Source organism: Jaculus jaculus, chromosome 2, assembly GCF_020740685.1.
Source record: "Jaculus jaculus isolate mJacJac1 chromosome 2, mJacJac1.mat.Y.cur, whole genome shotgun sequence".
Classification (NCBI taxonomy): Eukaryota; Metazoa; Chordata; class Mammalia; order Rodentia; family Dipodidae; genus Jaculus; species Jaculus jaculus.
Genome location: NC_059103.1, coordinates 107,901,795 through 107,920,700, shown reverse-complemented (window position 1 = coordinate 107,920,700; position 18,906 = coordinate 107,901,795). Strand labels below are relative to the sequence as shown.

General features: G+C 35.4%; 1 long non-coding RNA gene across 1 annotated transcript in view; it reads right to left on the bottom strand.

Moving 5' to 3' along the window:
* Positions 1-7,368: 7,368 nt before the first annotated feature.
* LOC123458570 overlaps positions 7,369-18,906 on the bottom strand; it is a 41,634-nt gene continuing 30,096 nt past the window's right edge. The window contains exons 2-3 of the long non-coding RNA XR_006635723.1: positions 18,194-18,238; positions 7,369-7,453 (exon numbers count right to left, since the gene is read on the bottom strand). This is a non-coding gene — a long non-coding RNA (uncharacterized LOC123458570). The remainder of the gene's footprint in view (positions 7,454-18,193; positions 18,239-18,906) is intronic.

Sequence of the window (18,906 nt, the reverse complement as noted above, 5' to 3'; positions counted from 1 at the left end):
TATTTTATTTTTTATGAAAACTAATTCTTGTTATATTTTTTTCCAAAAATTTATTTTCCTACTTAAAACAGTGTTATATCAATAAATATACATTTAATTAAAAGCAGAGAAAATAATTTCAGTCACATGCATTAAATGCTGAAAAATTTGATCTCAAGTTATTTTAAAATAAACATCATGACTGTTATAAGTGTATTTAAACATTTTCATTCAAAATACTAAACGTGGCAGGATTATACATAAATTTAAATTACATAAATGACTTTAACAAATATAATTTCTAAATATAAGCATGTTTTGGAAGTGTCAACTGAGGCATTTGTAAAATCAAGATATTAGCTTCATTAAAAAATATTCTTCTAGAGCTAGAGAGATGGCTTAGCAGTTAAGGCACTTGCCTGAAAAGCAAAAGGACCAAAGTTTGATTCCCTAGTATCCACATAAAGCCAGATGTACAAAGTGGTTCATGTATCCGGAGTTCATTTGCAGTTCTTAGAGGCTCTGGGGAGCCCATTCTCTCTCTTTCTCACTCTCAAATAAATACATAAAATATAAAATATTGAAAATCCTCTAATTTTGAGATTATTATTATTTCCTTCATTACATGAACAATATTTGGATAAAATGATCAGGGAAAATATGGGTAATAAATTCACTTCTATTTTTCCCTTTGTGTGTGTAAGAGAGAAAGAGAGAGAGAGATAAATAAATGGGTGTGTATGCTCAAATGGGTGAGCACAAGCATGACACAGCATGTGTTGAGGCCTGAGGCCTAATTTCAGGAATGTATTTATCTTCTGTCTCATCTTAAGGCAACTCTCAATGATCATTGTATGCTACTTGTTTGCCACGTTAGAAGATCCATAAGCTTCCAAAAAAATCTGCATTCTTTTCCTCCAGTCTTGCCATAGATGTTTGGGAATGCAGAAGCCAGTCACAAATTCAAACTTTTAGACAGCTTCGCAGGATCTGAACTCAGGTAGATAATTGAATGACAAATACTTTATCTGTTGAGGCATCCCAGAGCCCCACCTTTTCCTTCCTTCTAATTAGCACCTAGCCATTGCTTAAAATGAGGAATAATTAGAGATAATTATGGGTAAGATGGTGCTTAGGAGCCAGGCCAAACCTCCCTAGGGAGGGATTTAAGCAAAACCCCAGAAAAATACACTATTCTTCTAAAACGTGAAGGAGTATGGGTTATTCTTAGACACAGCAGAGAAGCTGAAGAGACCAAAATCTGCCAGAAAGGAGGAAAATGGCCAGAGTATTTATTACTGAGGCAATCACAGCCCAGAATCTGCACACCTACCCAATGCAGTCCCACCTGGCATGCCAGGTGGCAGCAGTAGCAGAGACCAAGCAACACAATTTTCAACCCCAGCAGCCTCATGCAAAGTTAAGAAATATGAAGGAAAGACAGGTGAGATCAACTAAAGAGCTACTGAAATTGCAAGCAACTTCAGAAGCCTGAACTTTCCCATCCCCCACCATCAGTACCCCAAGCCTCCGGCATTCAGCCTCCAGTGGCAGTGCAGCCAGCAGAGCAGATCACAGGTACAGCTGCACAGCACATCATGGAGGGATCAAGGCGGGCACTCAGCATTGGTGAGATTGGAAGCCACTGCCAACAAGTAACAAGGCTGACTGACAAAACAAACAAACAAACAAAACAAAACAGGTACACAGTCCTGCAAGAGCTAATCTCTCCTTCCTTGTCAGGGCAGGTTATGGGCTATATATTCTTGACTGGCTTTACCATTTTCAAATAATCTGTATTTGGGGGTTGAATATTGTTGCCTTTGATGCTTTCATATATATAGGGCTCTTGTTTTTTGCTTCTGTCATTATTGGGGGTAGAGCTGATCCAGATCCAGGTTGACCTGGACCCCAATTCAGAACAGAAATCTCTACCTCCCCGCTGACAGGATTAAGGGTGTAGAACAACACATATCCTTAGGGATTTTGGTTTTATATGACTATCTGTTTGTTTTAATCCCCACAATTGCATATTTTGTCCAGGTTTTTATTGATTGCATATTTACTCGGTTGAAGTTTAGAATTTGCCAGTAAATTATTCTACCCAGTCCACTAGAATACTTGCTTAGCAAGCAAACTCAACACCTAGGATTATTTCTGTGTCTTGATTGGGACCAAGAGCTACACCTGTAACCTTGAACTCATATCCTGAGGGTATATACAGGTGGCTTTCCAAATCTGGGAACACTGCAGATAAGTAGAAAACTCAAGCATCAAATCAACTTAGCATGAAAATTCACTACAATATAAGAAACTCAAAGAATCAACACAATACAGTCCAACTAACAACTATAAACCCATCAGAAGTGATCACCAATGAGACTGTTTTAGATGAAATGCCTGACATTTCAAGAAAGATTTCAAGGAAATGATGGTATCGATGCTCAAAGAAATCAAAGAAGAAATGACGGGGAATCAAAGAAGAAAACAAAGGAATTAAGGAAGAAAACAAACTTCTGAAAGAGAACACAGAAAATCAGCTTAATGAAATAAAGAGGTCATTATAAGACATGAGTAAGGCAATAGAAATATTGAAGAAAAAACAGCCTGAAATCCTGGCTCTGAAGAATGCAGTCAGTGAGATAAAAAAAATAGAATAAAATAAAATAAACTGTGGAAAGTCTCACTGGTAGAATAGATGAAGGAGAAAAAGAATATATAAACTAGAAGACCAGGTTGAAGACCTAATACAGTGCAACAAAGAGAAAGACAAGCTAATAGCAAGGTATGAATGGGAATTTCAAGATATCCAGGACACTGTGAAAAGATCAAACATAACAATTCAAGGTATAACAGAAGGAGAAGAATTTCAATCCAGAGGCTTAGTAGGTGTTTTCAACAAAATCAAAGAAGAAAATTTTCCCCAAATTGGGAAGGAAATGATGAATTCTACGTTCTGAAAGATAACAACTGTCAACCAAGATTACTTTATCCTGCAAAACTGTCTATACAAATTGATAGAGAAATAAGGACATTCCACAAAAAAAAAACCAGACTAAAAGAATTTATGACAACTAAACCAGCTCTACAGAAAATACTTGAAGGCATTCTTAATGCCAAAGAGAAGGCAAAACACACAAAAGAGGAAATAGGAAAAAAATAACATTCCAATAACTGTTAAAACAATCTAACAAAGGGAAAATAGGAAACCCTAAAAAATAAGAATGATAAGAATAAATGCATAACTTTCAATAATAACTCTTAATATCAATGGCCTCAATGCACCACCCAAAAGACAAGCTTGCAGACTGGATTAAAAGGCAGGATCCTGCCATTTGATGCCTCCAGGAAACTCATCTCTCAATAAAAGATAGATACCACCTTAAGGTGAAAGGATGGAAAATGGCATTTCAAGCAATGGGCCTAAGAAACAAGCAGAGGTTGCTATCCTAATATGTGACAGGATAGACTTCAAACCAACATTGGTGAGGAAAGACAAAGAAGGTCATGTTATACTGATTCAAGGAGTACTTCAGCAGGAGGACATTACAATCATAAGCATATGTGCACCTAACATGGAAGTCCCCAGTTTCATCAAACAAATACTATTAAATTTAAGGCCCCAGATAGCATCAAACACAATTGTAGTTGGAGACTTCAATACCCCACTCTCATCAAGTGAGAGGTCATCCCAGTAAAAAAAATAAACATAGAGATATCTGAATTAAATGATGTCGTGCAACAAATGGACCTAACAGATATCTGCAGAACATTTCATCCAAATGTTGCAGAATATACATTTTTCTCAGCAGCACATGGAACATTCTCTAAAATAGACCACATATTAGGACACAAACAAAATCTTCACAAATATAGGAAAATTGAAATAATCCCTTATACTCTATCTGACCTCAATGGGATTAAATTGCAAATCAGCAAGAAGAAAAGCTACAGAAAATTACAGACCAATCTCCCTCTTGAACCCAGATGCAAAAATTCTCAACAAAATATTGTCAAACAGAATACAAGAATATATATATTAAAAAGATTATCCACTTTGACCAAGTTGGCTTTATCCCAGGAATACAGGGATGGTTCAACATATGCAAATCAATAACTGTAATACATCATATAAATAGTCTGAAGGACAAAAATCACATGATCATCTCAAGATATGCAGAAAAGACATTCAACAAGATTCAACATCCTTTCATGGTAAAAGTATTACAGAAACTGGGAATAGAAGGAACGTATCTCTACATAATAAAAGCTATTTTTGACAAACCTACAGCCAACATAATACTAAATGGTGAATAACTGGAAGCTTTTCCACTAAATTCAGGAACAAAACAAGGGTTTCCACTGTCGTCACTTTTATTTAATATACTACTGGAAGTCTTAGCTATAGCAATAAGGTAAGAAACACTCATAAAAGGGATACAAATTGGAAAGGAAGAGATCAAATTATCTCTATTTGCAGATGGTATGATTCTATATATAAAAGACCCTAAAAACTCTACCAGAAAACTGGTAAACACTTTTAGAAACTTAGCAGGATACAAAATAAATACACAGAAATCAGTAGCTTTCATATTAACTAGCAATAAGCATGCAGAAGATGAAATCAGGGAATCTCTCCCATTCACAGTTATCTCAAAAAAAAAATCAAATAAAGTATCTTGGAATAAACTTAACTAAGGAAGTGAAGGAGCTCTATGAGAACTTTAAAACACTCAAGTGAGAAATTGCAGAAGACACAAGGAAATGGAAAGATATCTAATGTTCTTGGATTGGAAGAATCAATATTGTGCAAATGTCAATCTTACCAAAAGCAATCTAAACATTCAATGTAATCCCCATTAAAATTCCAATGGCATTCTTCACAGGAACAGAAAAAAAAAATCTTAAATTTCATCTGGAAGCCCCAAATCCTCAAATAGCCAAAACAATTTTGAGCAACAAAAATAAGGCTGGTGGTATCACATTATCTGAATTTAAGCTATATCGCAAAGCCATAGGAACATAAACAGCATGGTGTTGGCACACACACAGACATGTAGATCAGTGGAACAGAATAGAGGACTCAGATGTTAATGTAGGCAGCTACAGCCATCTGATTGTTGACAAAAATGCCAAAAATATTCATTGGAGAAAATACAGCCTCTTCATCAACTGGTGCTGGAAAAACTGGGTATCTATATGTAGAAAGATGAAAATAGATCTTTGTCTTTCTCCATGCGCAAGAATAAAATCCAAGTGGATCAGGGAACTTAATATCAGACCTGACACTCTGAAACTGCTAGAGGAAAATGTAGGGGAAACACTTCAACATGTTGGCATAGGTAATGAATTTCTGAATATAACTCCAATTTCTCAGAAAATAAAATCACTAATCAACTACTGTGATATTATAAAACTACAAAGGTTTTGTACGTCAAAGGACACTGTGAATAGAGCAAAGAAACCACCTACAAAATGGGAGAAAATCTTTGCCAGCTACACATCTGACAGAGGATTAATCTCCAGAATATGCAAAGAACTCAAAAAACAGAAGAGTAAGAAATCAGACAACCCAACCAAAAAATGGACTATGGAACTAAATAGAGTATTCTCACTGGAAGAAATACAGATGGCATATAAACATCTAAAAATGTTCTATATCCTTAGCCATCAGGGAAATGCAAATTAAAACTACCTTGAGATTCCATCTCTCTCCCATCAGAATGGCTACCATCAAGAAAACAAATAACAATGAATGTTGGCAAGGATGTGATAAAAGGGGAACCCTTCTGCACTGTTGGGGGCAATGTAATATGATACATCCATTGTGAAAATCAATATGGAGGTTCTTGAGACAGCTAAAAATAGATTTGCCATATGATCCAGCTATAGCACTCCTAGGCATATATTCAAATAACTCTTCTCACTACCTTAGAGATACTTTCACAACCATGTTTATTTCTGCTCTATTCACAATAGCTAGAAATGGAACCAGCCTAGATGTCCATCCATATGTGAATGGATAATAATGATATGGAGCATATACACTATGGAGTTCACTGCATGACATGCAGGCAGCTCAGTAGGTCTGAGCTAAAGAGTCTCTTCCCCCACAATGTCCTTACTCCTTATGTAAGCTTGAGAAGAGGCCTTATGGATCCGGTAAGTTTCAGTGATATCATGAGGCTTGCGAATTGTTCATTTCCTGTGCCTTGTAAGTTTCAGAACTTGTTATCCTTAATAAACCTCCCTTTAGGCTGGAACATTTCAATTTCGAGGTTATTTCCATATAACTCATAGATAGTACTGAAACTCATATATTCAGATTGAGTATTAATAATGCAAAATGCTTGGGAATAGAGGTGTATTATGCTTTACAGGTTTTGGAATATTTGTGTATATGAGATATATTGTAAATATTACCCAAATCTAAACAAAGTTTCTTTGTATTTCATGTATGCATGCTTTATACACATGGCCTATTGGCTACATGCACTCACATGAGATGAGACCAGTTGTGGAAATTTTCACTTATGACATCACAGTGTTCAAAAAGAGTCTTGACCAATTTTGCAATTTTGACTTTTCATATGAGAAGTGTTCAAATGGTATCACATTATCCCTATACATACATACATATGATGAAGATTGATTTATTAGACATAGTAGAACATTAAAAATCATTTAATTCTGCCAGTATAAGAGTTATATGGATTTGATGTCTCTCTAAAAATATCCAAAGTACTTATAGTACTCACCCTTCTTTTTGTGATGTTCTGAGATTATGTATCAAATAAGTAGGCCTCAGCTTCTTCTTGGCAGTTCTAAATTGCTGGTGTCACATCCTTTGTGCTTCAGAGTCATTATTAAGTGAGATAAGAATGACTTGAACATAAGCACTATACAATAGCAATAGTTAGAAAAATGAGATGGCTACTGTGGTAGTAGCCTGTAAAGCTGGTATATTAAACAACAGGGTGATACACAGCTTGGGCAGGGAAGAGTGAGGTAGCTTGACATTCCCTCATACTCACAATAGCTCTTTGAAAGTTAAATTACTTGTCTCTGGACTTTTTCACTTAATACCACCAGCAATTTGCACAGTGAAAAACAAAATGACAGGTAAGGAAATACTATAGTCCTACATACATACTTTGTGAAGTTTTCACTAGCATACTTATATAGTGTACTGTCTATTGCTGTATAACAAATTATCCAAAAATCCAGTGGCTTGAAACAACACAAGTTTATTATCTCAGATTCCTTATGCATAAACATAGCTGGGCAATATTTATGTCATGCCTCATCTGAGGAAAGAATTGTATGTGAGCTCACTCACATGGTGGTTGGCAGAATCCAGTCTCCCACAGGAGAGTGGATAAGTTCTTTGCTGATTGGTGACCAGTGGTCTCATCAATTCTTTGTCATCTGATTCTCCACACAAGAAAGGTCACGTAGAGTCACAGACGATTATCTGAACAAGAGGAGCAATGGAAACAGAAATTGTCTTTTTGTAACAATCACGGAAGTCAGTTCCCATTAGTTTTTCTCTACTTTATCCATTAATAGTAAGTTACAAGCCCAGACTGCAGGTGAATGGCCTAAGCACTGGGTAGCCCAGGTCTCGTGCCATCTCAGAGGCTGGCTCCTACTTCATACAGGCCACAAACATAATACACATTTCTCAAATAGCTAAAGTATTTTTTTCAGAGTATTATAATATCAATAAGCAAACAAAACTATCTAAATTATATCTAACACAATATTTTTTTAATGCTGAGAAATAACGCTTCCTAAAATCAATAGAATTAATTGTAAGCAGCAAAGAGCAACAGCCAATCCAGTAAATAATATAACAAAATTTATCTAATTATTGCTATTTGTAGCCTGGTGTAGCTTGGTAACTTGATGAAAAAAATCATTCAGTTATTTAAAGAGATTCACATTTTAAAGATAACCACAAAGGTTCCATCTTAATGTTAACATTATAGTATTAAGATGTTGATGCTTTATAAAATGCTTTAACACAATACTTCCTAGGCAAATGGAATACTGACATGAACAGATATTGAGATAAATGGACCTGACTGTTCTTACTATCAAAAAGTGTGCATGTGCATATGTGTATTTTATAGGAATGCTTTAAATAGCATTCAGAGATGGGTATTTCAACTTTTTTGGTATTGGTTTTGTTGTAGTTGTTACTGGCAGTGCTAGGGATTGAACCCAGGGACTTGTGAATGCTAGACAGGCACTCAACCACTGAACTATATCCCTAGCCCAAATACAGATGTTCTAAATTTAAATGTATACCTAAAACATATGATATCTTCAGAAATAGGGTGTTTCCAGGTGATTCTGATAAGAAGCCAGGAGCCTTTGGCAATGACCTACATTGTTATGGAGACATAAGGGACCTCTTTGAGTAACAGTTCACTAGGGGATTTCCCACTCTTGGCAATGGTATTTTTCAGTAATAACTTATGGTTTCTGAGTATAGCATTATACACTACCACAGGGCACTTATGCCCAAACTCTCTCTAAAAAGCATTAGTTTTCAATATTGACTATTCATGACATCACACTCTCTCTTCTCCGCCATACCCTTCACCTGACCCTACTGACCCTCTTATTTCTGATGCAAACATGGTATGATCAGTTCTAATCTTCATTCTGCCATACCTTTGCTGCCATAGTTGGACTGTACTTTCTGGAACTTTAAATCAAAATAAACCCTTTCCTACTGTGATTTCCTTCTAGTCAAGTACTTGCTCATAGCAAAGAGAATGAAACAATGATACACAGTACTTTCAATTTAAATTGAAAACTTCACTTGCAATTTTACTCATCAGCTTTAACATGTTGCCATAATTCTATAAATACCTTTGTGTGTTTTTTCCTTTACAACCATTCTTAAAAATTAACAACATATATGAAATCAGTTTCTTTTGATTATGAAACAACTTTAAAATAATAGTTTCTGTTTCTCTTTAATTTTTGAAAATTAAGGCCTAAAGTTACCAGCTTTTTTAGTGTATGTTTAGATTTACTATAAAGCACTTAATATTTCTATTCCAAAAGAAAGAAGTATAATCATCAAGTGAGGAATAAGATTCTTTTTTAGTGCTCTTTTCAGTAGGAAGTAAGACAATCCATCAACATTTTATGCTTTTTATTGAAATGATAGAGTAAATAAATCAAAAGATAATGTTACCCATAATTCTTGGATATTAGTATCTTGATGTTGAAATTTCTAATCCTAATATGTATAAATAATGCTATTTTATTGTTAATTGCATTTAAAATAATAACATGAAATTTGGTTAACAAAATTGTAATAAAAGAATTGAGACAAAAATGCTCACATAGTGATTGGTTTAATATACAAAATCTAATTAATAATTCTTTATATTTAGAATTTAATATTTAAATTATTGGAATAATATTATAGTTGGGTAGTGCTCTCCTTTTGGAGCCTATAAATTGTAAACATATTTAGAAAATAGTATGTCACGATGTAATGAAGACATTGAGAGTAGGTCTTCCTGAATTTTTGGTATACCTTAAATTCAATGACTAGTGTTCATAAGGGGAAAGATACAGAAAGATAGGAAGAAATCCATTTGAGGACACATTTGAGTCAGAAATTTACCAGACAAATTATACCAATTGTCCACAAAACACAGAAGCCAAGAAAGGGTCATGGGTTGGATTCTCTTTACAGATTCCCAGAAAACCAATCCTGCTTGTACCTTGACTTAGATTTTCTTGCATATAGACCTGTGAGGTAATAACTTTACATTGCTAGTACTTTTGTTAAGACAATGACTCATTATGTAATCTAAGATTGTCTAGACCTCATGATCCTCCTGCATCAACCTCCTGAGTGCTATTATTTACAGATACCATGACACTCTTAACTTCTATTGGTTTCAGTGACTTTGTAATAATTAACCAAGCCATTCTTTAAGGAAATCAATATAGCCCCATGAATATGTAGTAAAACACAGAAATTCTTGTTTTCCTAAAAAGTCAGATATGTAGCTTACTTGAAATGAATATCATAAGCCTAGAGGTAAATATATGAAATAAATACTCTTCTAAGCCACAGTGACTTTCATTCCATTTGATACAGATTGGGGCACTATAATGTTTTAATGAAGTATTAATCATGAATGTTGATTTGAAAGTTTTTTTTTTTTTTTGTAAGCAGAGTGGAATCAATTTTATCATGCCAGTGATGTTTATGTGTCACAGATAATTTTGAATCCCAACTGTTAAAGTTAAAAATAAGAATTAAAGGTATCAGCTTTAGAGCAAAATTGGGTTTAAATCTCACTAAACTACATACAAGCTGTGTGACCTTCAGCAAGTTACTGAATGCCTGAACCTCAGTTTTCCCATCTATAGAATGAGTTTATTGTATTTTCCTAGATATTGTGGAGATTAAGTAATTGAATACCCATACAGCATTCATGCTTCCCAGAGGCCAGGGAGCATTAACTAATATCAGCAAAAGCAGAAAGTGACAACTGATGTTTCCACTTAGAATGCTCATGAAGTCTTTTTCTGAATCTAGACTTAAAGGTATTGACAAAAAGGCTCTTAATATGTGGGTTCTTTAATATGGTGGCTCTCATACTTGCTGTACTTGCTCTCTGGAGGGCTTGGCTGCCTCATTCTGTGGTGGGAACAAAGGATTTCATTTCTAACCAGTTCCAGGTAATATTGGTGCTTCTAGACTGAGGCTCCTTCTTTGAGAGCCCGATGCCATATTCATTCCCTCATAGGATTTAAGACTTCTGTGGATTTTACCAAGAAGGTTTGTGAGCTCCATCTCTGGAAACCTGGGCAAAGAAGTGCTTACAGCTGGGGTACCCTGCACTGCAGCCCCTAGACCCTTCTGAAAAGAGCAAGTATAGGGACATGAGATTGAACATCTTTTCTGTAGCTTAACATTGAAGTTGGACATCCCCTCATCCTGTCTAAGGACAGAAAGGAGTCACATAGAGGTAGGGATAAGGCCTATAGCTTTTAATGTTTCTTCCTCATTACTAATGATCAGTTATTCAAGTCAAATGGAAGCAGGCCTCTGAGAAAATTACACTTAAACTGAAGATTGGAGTGTGTTGCTGTGCAGGTATTCACAGGAAAAGGTGGCTTGATCCTCACCTGAAGGTCGTGGATGATGGCTGAGATCCTACCACACTTGAGACAGTCCAGAATTGTCGAGTGGCTAACAGATTTCCTTTTTTGTAGCTGTAGATCTCATGTTCAGAGGCACAGCCAAAGGACACAGCCCTATAGGGACCCAAACTCTTCAGGGCAGGTTAAGCTCGATCTCACGTATTTTTTGTGTGTCTCAGTGTGAGTGTAGGTGCGTGTATGCCACAGCATGCATGTGGCTTCTTACTTCTGTCTTGTTTGAGGTAGAGTCTCTCCGTCTTCCCCACTGTGTACTCCAGCCTAGCTGGCCCATAAGACCTGGGATTCTTCGAACTCTACCTCCCCTTTTCTTTTTCTTATTATACAAAAACTTGATAGGGACACATTATGTGTTGTCACCATCATGTCCCTCTTCTTGAGGGTGGTTCTTATAGGATTGCTGGTATTCACCATGGAGTTGTAGGTTATGAGTTGTGAGAGGAGCAGTCTGTCATTAGGAAAATAGGTATTCCCACCCATCCTGTGGCTCTTATAATCTTCCTGTCCCATCTTTGCAGAATTCCCCGAGTCATGGTGGGTTTGTGCTTTAATTGTACTTTAGTGTTGGGCTCTCAACAGCTTCTGGATTTCTGCTTTTGTGTGTTCTGAACATCCTCAGTGTCTCTCAGCTTCACCCTGGCCCAGGTTATCAGGCTTGCAGTGGAAGCAGCACTTGATCATCTCATCAGTTCCTCTGCTGTTCCCCCTGGGCCTGGGCTGCTGTGTGAGGGGTGGCTCATCTCTTGTCAGGGAGTCAGGTATCTATTTTTTCTTGTTGGTAGATTGTGGTGGTCCTTGGTTCTTACTGCTGAGGAAAAAAAAAAAATCTTCAATGGAGAGTGAAATCAGGATAGGTTAATGTGGATTAACATTGTTCATTTTGCAAGATTTTGATGGGTGTAGCCTCACTTTTGGATGAAGGCTACTGGAAGCTTCTCATTGGAGTCTATAACCTTGGTATCCAGAGAGTTTTCAATGTGTCACACTTGAAAAGTGAATACATACTATTATTATATGAACTATTTTACTTATGTTATTTTTACAGTCAAAGAATGACAAAAATCTAGGCAAACAAAATCCCAATGAGTTCTATTACTATATTAAAAAAATCAATAAATTAAGTAATAAGTACAGAAATAGCTTAACATTACATTTATCCCTTTAGGAGAGCATGGCGGTGTCGATTCTTAGAGTTGATGGCATCTTTGTGACTGCCAGACAGGCTACATTCATTTCAGGAGAATTTGAAAGAAATTTTTGCAAAATGACTTTCAGAAGATTCATCTCTCTTATGCAAGAGACCTATGAATAGCACATAGTCCCTTCCCAGAGATGCCGGAAATGTCTGATTCCCAAAGAAGTTGCCTTATTCTGAAGCAGATGTAAATGTTATGCATAGGATATTGTATCCCGTAGAAAGGCATTTTTAACAACCACAACCACAAAAAAATTGGACTAATAGTGTACAATTCAACATTGGGGTTGTTTTAGTATTGTCATCTGTGTATTCTTCTTGGCCATTCATATTATCCTACAAACATATATGTTAAGAAAACAAAAAAATTAAAAGCATTTTTATTATTTTAACTTTATTTTATTTATGAGAGAGAGAGAATAGGAGTACCAGGGCCTTCAGCAACTGCAATAAAACTGGAGACACATGCCCCACCTTGTGCACCTGGCTTACATGTGCCCTGGGGTCCTTTGACTTTACAGGCAAACACCTTAACGATTATGCCATCTCTCCGTCCTCATTTTTTTTCTTTCTTTCTTTCTTTTTTCTTTCTTCCTTTCCCCCTTCCTTCCTTCCTTCCTTCCTTCCTTCCTTCCTTCCTTCCTTCCTTCCTTTCTTTCTTTCTTTCTTTCTATTTTTCTTTCTTTCTTTCTTTCTTTCTTTCTTTCTTTCATTGAGAGAGGGAGAAACTAGCAGAGAGAGGGTGCACAAGAAAGAGAGAGAGACGGGAGGCGGGGAGGAAGAATGGGAGTGCCAGAGACTTCAGCCACTTCAAATGAACTCCCCATGCTTGTGCCACCTTGTGCATTTGGCTTACATGAGTCCTGGGGAATTGAACCCTGGTCCTTTGGCTTTGTCGGCAAGTGCCTTATATGCTAAACCATCTCTCCAGTCCCATTTTCATTGTTTTAAATGCATTTTTTTTTCTATTTTTGTGCTTATATTTTGGTAGCTACTGCGTTTTCATTTAAAGTTTTAATACACAAAGATAAAAGCATCTCTCGTCTGGCAATTGTTCATATGATGTTCATGCTACAAGAGCTGTGCAGTGTTCAGCCGCTCAGTCAGACATTGTTCTGCACATGTCTTAGGGGTCCTTTCATGGAAGAAATTAACATGAACAGCCATGCTGCGTAAATATGGCTACCGCTCAGTGTTGTGTGGACTTTATATAACTTTCTGAAGCCTTTAATACAACAACAACAAAAGATTCAGTGGCAGATAAAAGATAAAATTGCCTGCCTGGCAGATTGAGAAGTATTTCTCCTGCCTACAACCACAATTGCACCCATTGGCTCTTCTGATTCTCCATGATGTAGATGACTTCAGACACCAGGATTACACAGCCATCATACTAATGAGAGACAATTCCTGCTAATGAATCTCTCAAAAGAAAAATCTTGCTACACAACCCTTGTACACTTAGAAATTGCAGCGAATTTTATGTCCATACACCAAAATAACCTCTTCTTTTGTGGGGAATGAGTTATGATATGGTCTAAAGTAGAAAGCATAAAATCTAACAAAGATGATGAATTTCTACTCTCAAATTTATAAACACATTTTGGTACAGATACATGTATGTACACATATATAAATGTATAGATATGTAAACCCGTATCAGTGTCTTTTTTTATCACTGTGTAAGTAAACATAAGCATGTATATGTATTTGAATAGAGCATAGTGACTCCCTATCTTTCTAATTTTGAAGAAATAAGCTGCCCTATTGTGAGGGCCTATGGAGAGATCATGTTACAGAAATGCAGGTCACAGCTGTAAGGTGGAAATAGTGCTTGCTGTTCACAGGACATCGGATAACGGAGAGGCTTCAGGGTTATAGCTGCAGCCAGCAACACAGGGGTTTGGAATTTGTCTCTTATGGCCTACACCTGGATTACAGCCTCATCTTGACATATCACAATTGATGGAATTAACATGTATTGCTTTAATCTGTTGAATTTGTATTGCTTCATTATGCAACAATAGAACACTACTGCAATTGTCAAAATTTTATGCAATATAAATGAATAATCTGTTTTTCCCCTCTTGTTCTATACTGCTGGCATTTAGTATAAATTAAGTCATACCTTATACATGGTATCTTTTCCTACGCTACACATTTGTTTCCATTTTAACACCTTAAGTGATTCTAATGAAGCATTATTTAGACACTAACACACTTCCAACTTTAACACTGGGAGGGTTTACATGGTAACTAGTTTTCTTTTTATTATGTTTTCTGTAGAATCATTCAGGTCCATTCAAATGCTATACTGAAAACCATATGTAAGCACCATATCAACAAGGCACATTATTTTGCAATTGCATTACAAGCACAGTTTGAAAGAATATATATTTTATATAATCAATTATTTATAATCAAAGCTCTGATTATTTAACAAGAAAACTCTCTTCATGTTAAATGATTCAACGGAGTAGCTATGGCAACTATCTGTTCAATGTCGATTACAACTATTGAGATGCCTTTGCCCAATATTTTTACTTTGAAAAGCAGCTGTTATTAAGGCAATGCCAGTCATATTTTTGCCTCATCTTTGGTTTTCATTAATTAACCACTATCTACCACATCTTTATTTTGAATCTGTTTGTCTGGCATGAGTACCATATCCTCTATAGAAAGACCTTTTTATTTTTATCCACTCAGCTCAGGTTTTTTTTTTCCCCCCACCTTTCTGACACTTGTCCCACTCTTTGGTACACTGCAACCCCTTGAGAGTTGTTCCTGTCATGCCCTCCTTTTCCTTGAATGTGTCAGCCAAACTCAGTCACAGTGACATGCCTTCCCCAAACTCCTTAAAGAGAAATACAGTACAGTGTGTAGTTCTCCTTCTGAATTCCACCAATAGCATATACTTAAGTCTACAAAAACTAAAAACTGTATTGGCTATAGATTTTATTCTTAAATTCTGATTCTTTAATTCATTGGTGACTTTTCAAATCCAAACCTTAAGGAAATGAAAGCAGTGGAGCATGGTAGGCAAGAGTAAAATCCCTGAAATGACAAATATGGCTTCAATATCTGCTCTGCTATAGTGAGTCAGACTCTTTGGACAAATAGTTCAATCTCACAGCGGTTCATTTTCCTCAACTGCAAAGTGAACTTCATTACAAACCTTTCTCATAAGCAAGAGGAAGTGAATTTGAAATGATATAGTTTCTTTGTTCAAAATGCATTGCAATTCAAATAATCACTTTAGGCAAGTATTAAAGCATGATTTTAAAATATCAGCTCAAGCAACAACCAGCATTAGCATGTTAAGGATATATACATATATATACTTATAGGATTTATACGTAACTAGATTAAAATGTAGAACATTGTTATATTTTCAAGTAAATAAGCTGAATAAATTTATTAGAACTAGAGTTACTTTTTTCTAATATTGGCATTCTGTATACTTGTGAGGATAAGTAGTTTTGTTAAATGCATATAAGTAGTCATTGCTATTACATATTCTCAAGTAACACATCATATTTACTATCACTGCTGATCTCAATAGAGTATATTAATAGTCATGCAGAAACAAGAGAATAAGGCCATCATCTCCCACTTTTAGCTGTTGATGTTATCCATTACTGACATTTACTTGACTATTTTGGATATTTTTCAGGTCACATAAATGATAATTAGCAGTCATAATATTTAATCAGGTATAATGAGGCAAATATCCTATACTGATTATATATTGACATCAAATTTTGTTCTTTTATCTATTTAAGAACACACACACATGCTCAAATTCTACTAACTCAGTGTAACCACTGTAATAATTATCTTTAATAGAACAGTCCCAACAGGGAATACAGGGCATACTTCCATTATTTTCTTTCCTTACTCTATTTAGCTCCATATTAGGTGTAACTAACAGAGTATAATTATTAAGCATACTCAAATTTTTATTTCTTTAGTTGACTATTATTTCACCCACCTCCCAGTGCTAGCATATATAAGAATATGTGTTTTGAAATATTAAGCCCAGGTTTTAATTACAGTTCTGACTCTGGGACTAATAGGAAATTCAATAGCTCTCTATTCCTCAGCATTCATGAAAATAATAATGTTCTATGCCATGCAGGGTTTGCTACAGTTTGCATGCTGTTTGAGTTTCTAATGGTCTTCATTGTGACTTAAGACTCAGTGCCTATAATAGTGCATTGATACAAGGCTTCATGAGGATATGTATGCTGGGATGCCCTTATGTCATTTGAGACTGTTGCCTCACCAAGGATTTTAGGAAGCCAATCTCTCTTTCCACCCACTGTCTCTCTCCTTTCCTCCTAGTTTGAGATATAACTGCTTTCTCATATGTACACCAACCATTGACATTTGCTTTGATGGGTTAATGCCACCAGATAAAGGAGCTGACATAGGATCTATACCTTTGGGCTTGCGAAACTATGATCTAAATTAACCTCTTGGACTATAAAGTTATTTTGTATTTTTAGGAAGTTCAAATAAACATATATTTATACATGTTTTTAATACACAGTAAACACTATGGAAATGTTAAATTTTAAAAGTAAACCTTATGAAATTGGAAGTGTGTTTTTTTTTCTTTCTACTATGTCCTTGCCATTAAAATATTGACCAGTAGTAGACAGTGAAAGGCTTACTTGAAGAATTATACTCACAGTCAAGTAAAGTGCCCGTATGTACAATCTCAACACTAAAAAGGTACAAGTCAGCCTAGGTTACATAGAGAATTTGAGGCCACCTTAAGCTACATCTTGAGACCTTGTCTGTAAACATAATGATGACAATAATAAATAAAAATTATATTCATTTCTAAGTTATCACATTTCTCTACCTATGATCTCTTTCACATACCACTATCAATGTATTTCAAATCTCTAAGACTAGGGAGAGTCATGACAAGCATCAACTTAGTTATTGTTTTTTTTTTCATTTATACTTGAAGATGAGATTCCTCTTAAATGAATTTAGTGGCTTACCTTGAAATGAAAACAAATTTAACCAAAAGCAATTTAGATAAATTTGCTCTTTACTTTTATACATGAAATCTGGAGGTAATGATATGTTAAGATGCAATGCTTGTAGGTATTCCTAACATTTATATTTTAAGCAGATGAAGGTGGGACCTGGAGAGATGACTTAGTGGTTAAGGCATTTGCCTGTGAAGCCTAAGGATCCAGGTTCAATTCCACAGTACCCATGAAAGCCAGATGCACAAGGTGGCACATGCATCTGGAGTTCACTTGCAATGGCTGCAGGCCCTGATATGCCCACTCTCTCTGCTTCTTTCTCTCTCTTTAAAATAATAAATTTTTAAAAAAATTAAACTAAAATGAAGGTGAAAAAGTTAATTACCCTTCATATCACAACCAACAATTAAATCTAAATGCATGACTAAAAAAATCCATTTTCCAAAAACCTGAAGTCACCTCCTTTTTTTAATGAGAAATATGATAACATAGATTTTTCCCCCAATGACACAGGTATTTAATTTATATTCTCAGATTAATTTTTGTACTAGCTTTCCATAAGAAATTTCTGCTATTAGACATGGAGGAGAAAGAAGAAAAGGCTCTCCCATGAAACCCAACAAGAAATTAAACATAATATGATGGGATAATTCTAGATATTGGACAATAAAGATCACAGGTTTATGAGCTTTGAAAAGTAGGACATAAATCATATGTCACATACAATTCCCTTATTTCATTTCCCAGAGACAATACCAAGACCACTGATGCAGGGAGGGGAATTAAAACCACCTGAGCATGAACTTACTGTGAAGATGGAAGTCTTGGGGAGTCTGGGTCAGCCAGAAGTAAGCTAGAGTTGTGGAGGAGAGAGAAGTATGTTGAATGAGTATTGTAGAAATGTATTTAACAATTGTTGAGTGTTTGCTGATGCTAGGCTGTGTAATCATGGGGAAAAGCTCCAAATAGCCAGGCAAGTAAAAAGACCAAAAAGAATATAAACACAGTGATTTTTGGAACAACTGCTGGACAAGTGGTCACATCAATACTATGTAACCTAAAATGAAAAAAACGTGAAAAATAAAAAGAAAACCTTAAGCTTAGCTTCCTGATCTAATTAATAATTGAAAATATAAAACATACATAATTGGAATACTAGAATAATGAAGTGCCTAGAAAAGTACTGAAAAATAATGACTGAAAATATTTATATGTGATATTTAAAAAGCTATAATCAAATAATCACAAAAGCCTAATAAACTTCTAACAGGAAACAAATATTACTAGTTAAATCAAAATAATTTTAAAAACCAGAAAGTCACATTTATATACAAGTGAAAAGCAAAACATATTATGTGAGCAGAAAGGAAAATAAGGAATTTTCAGCATAAATAATGACAGCCAAAAGATAGTTAAATATATTTTAAAGTAATGGAAGCAAAAGAAGAAATCATTATAATCTAGAATCCTACATACTAGGAAATATTCCTTAAAATAAAAGTAGACTAAGAGCAAGTCCAC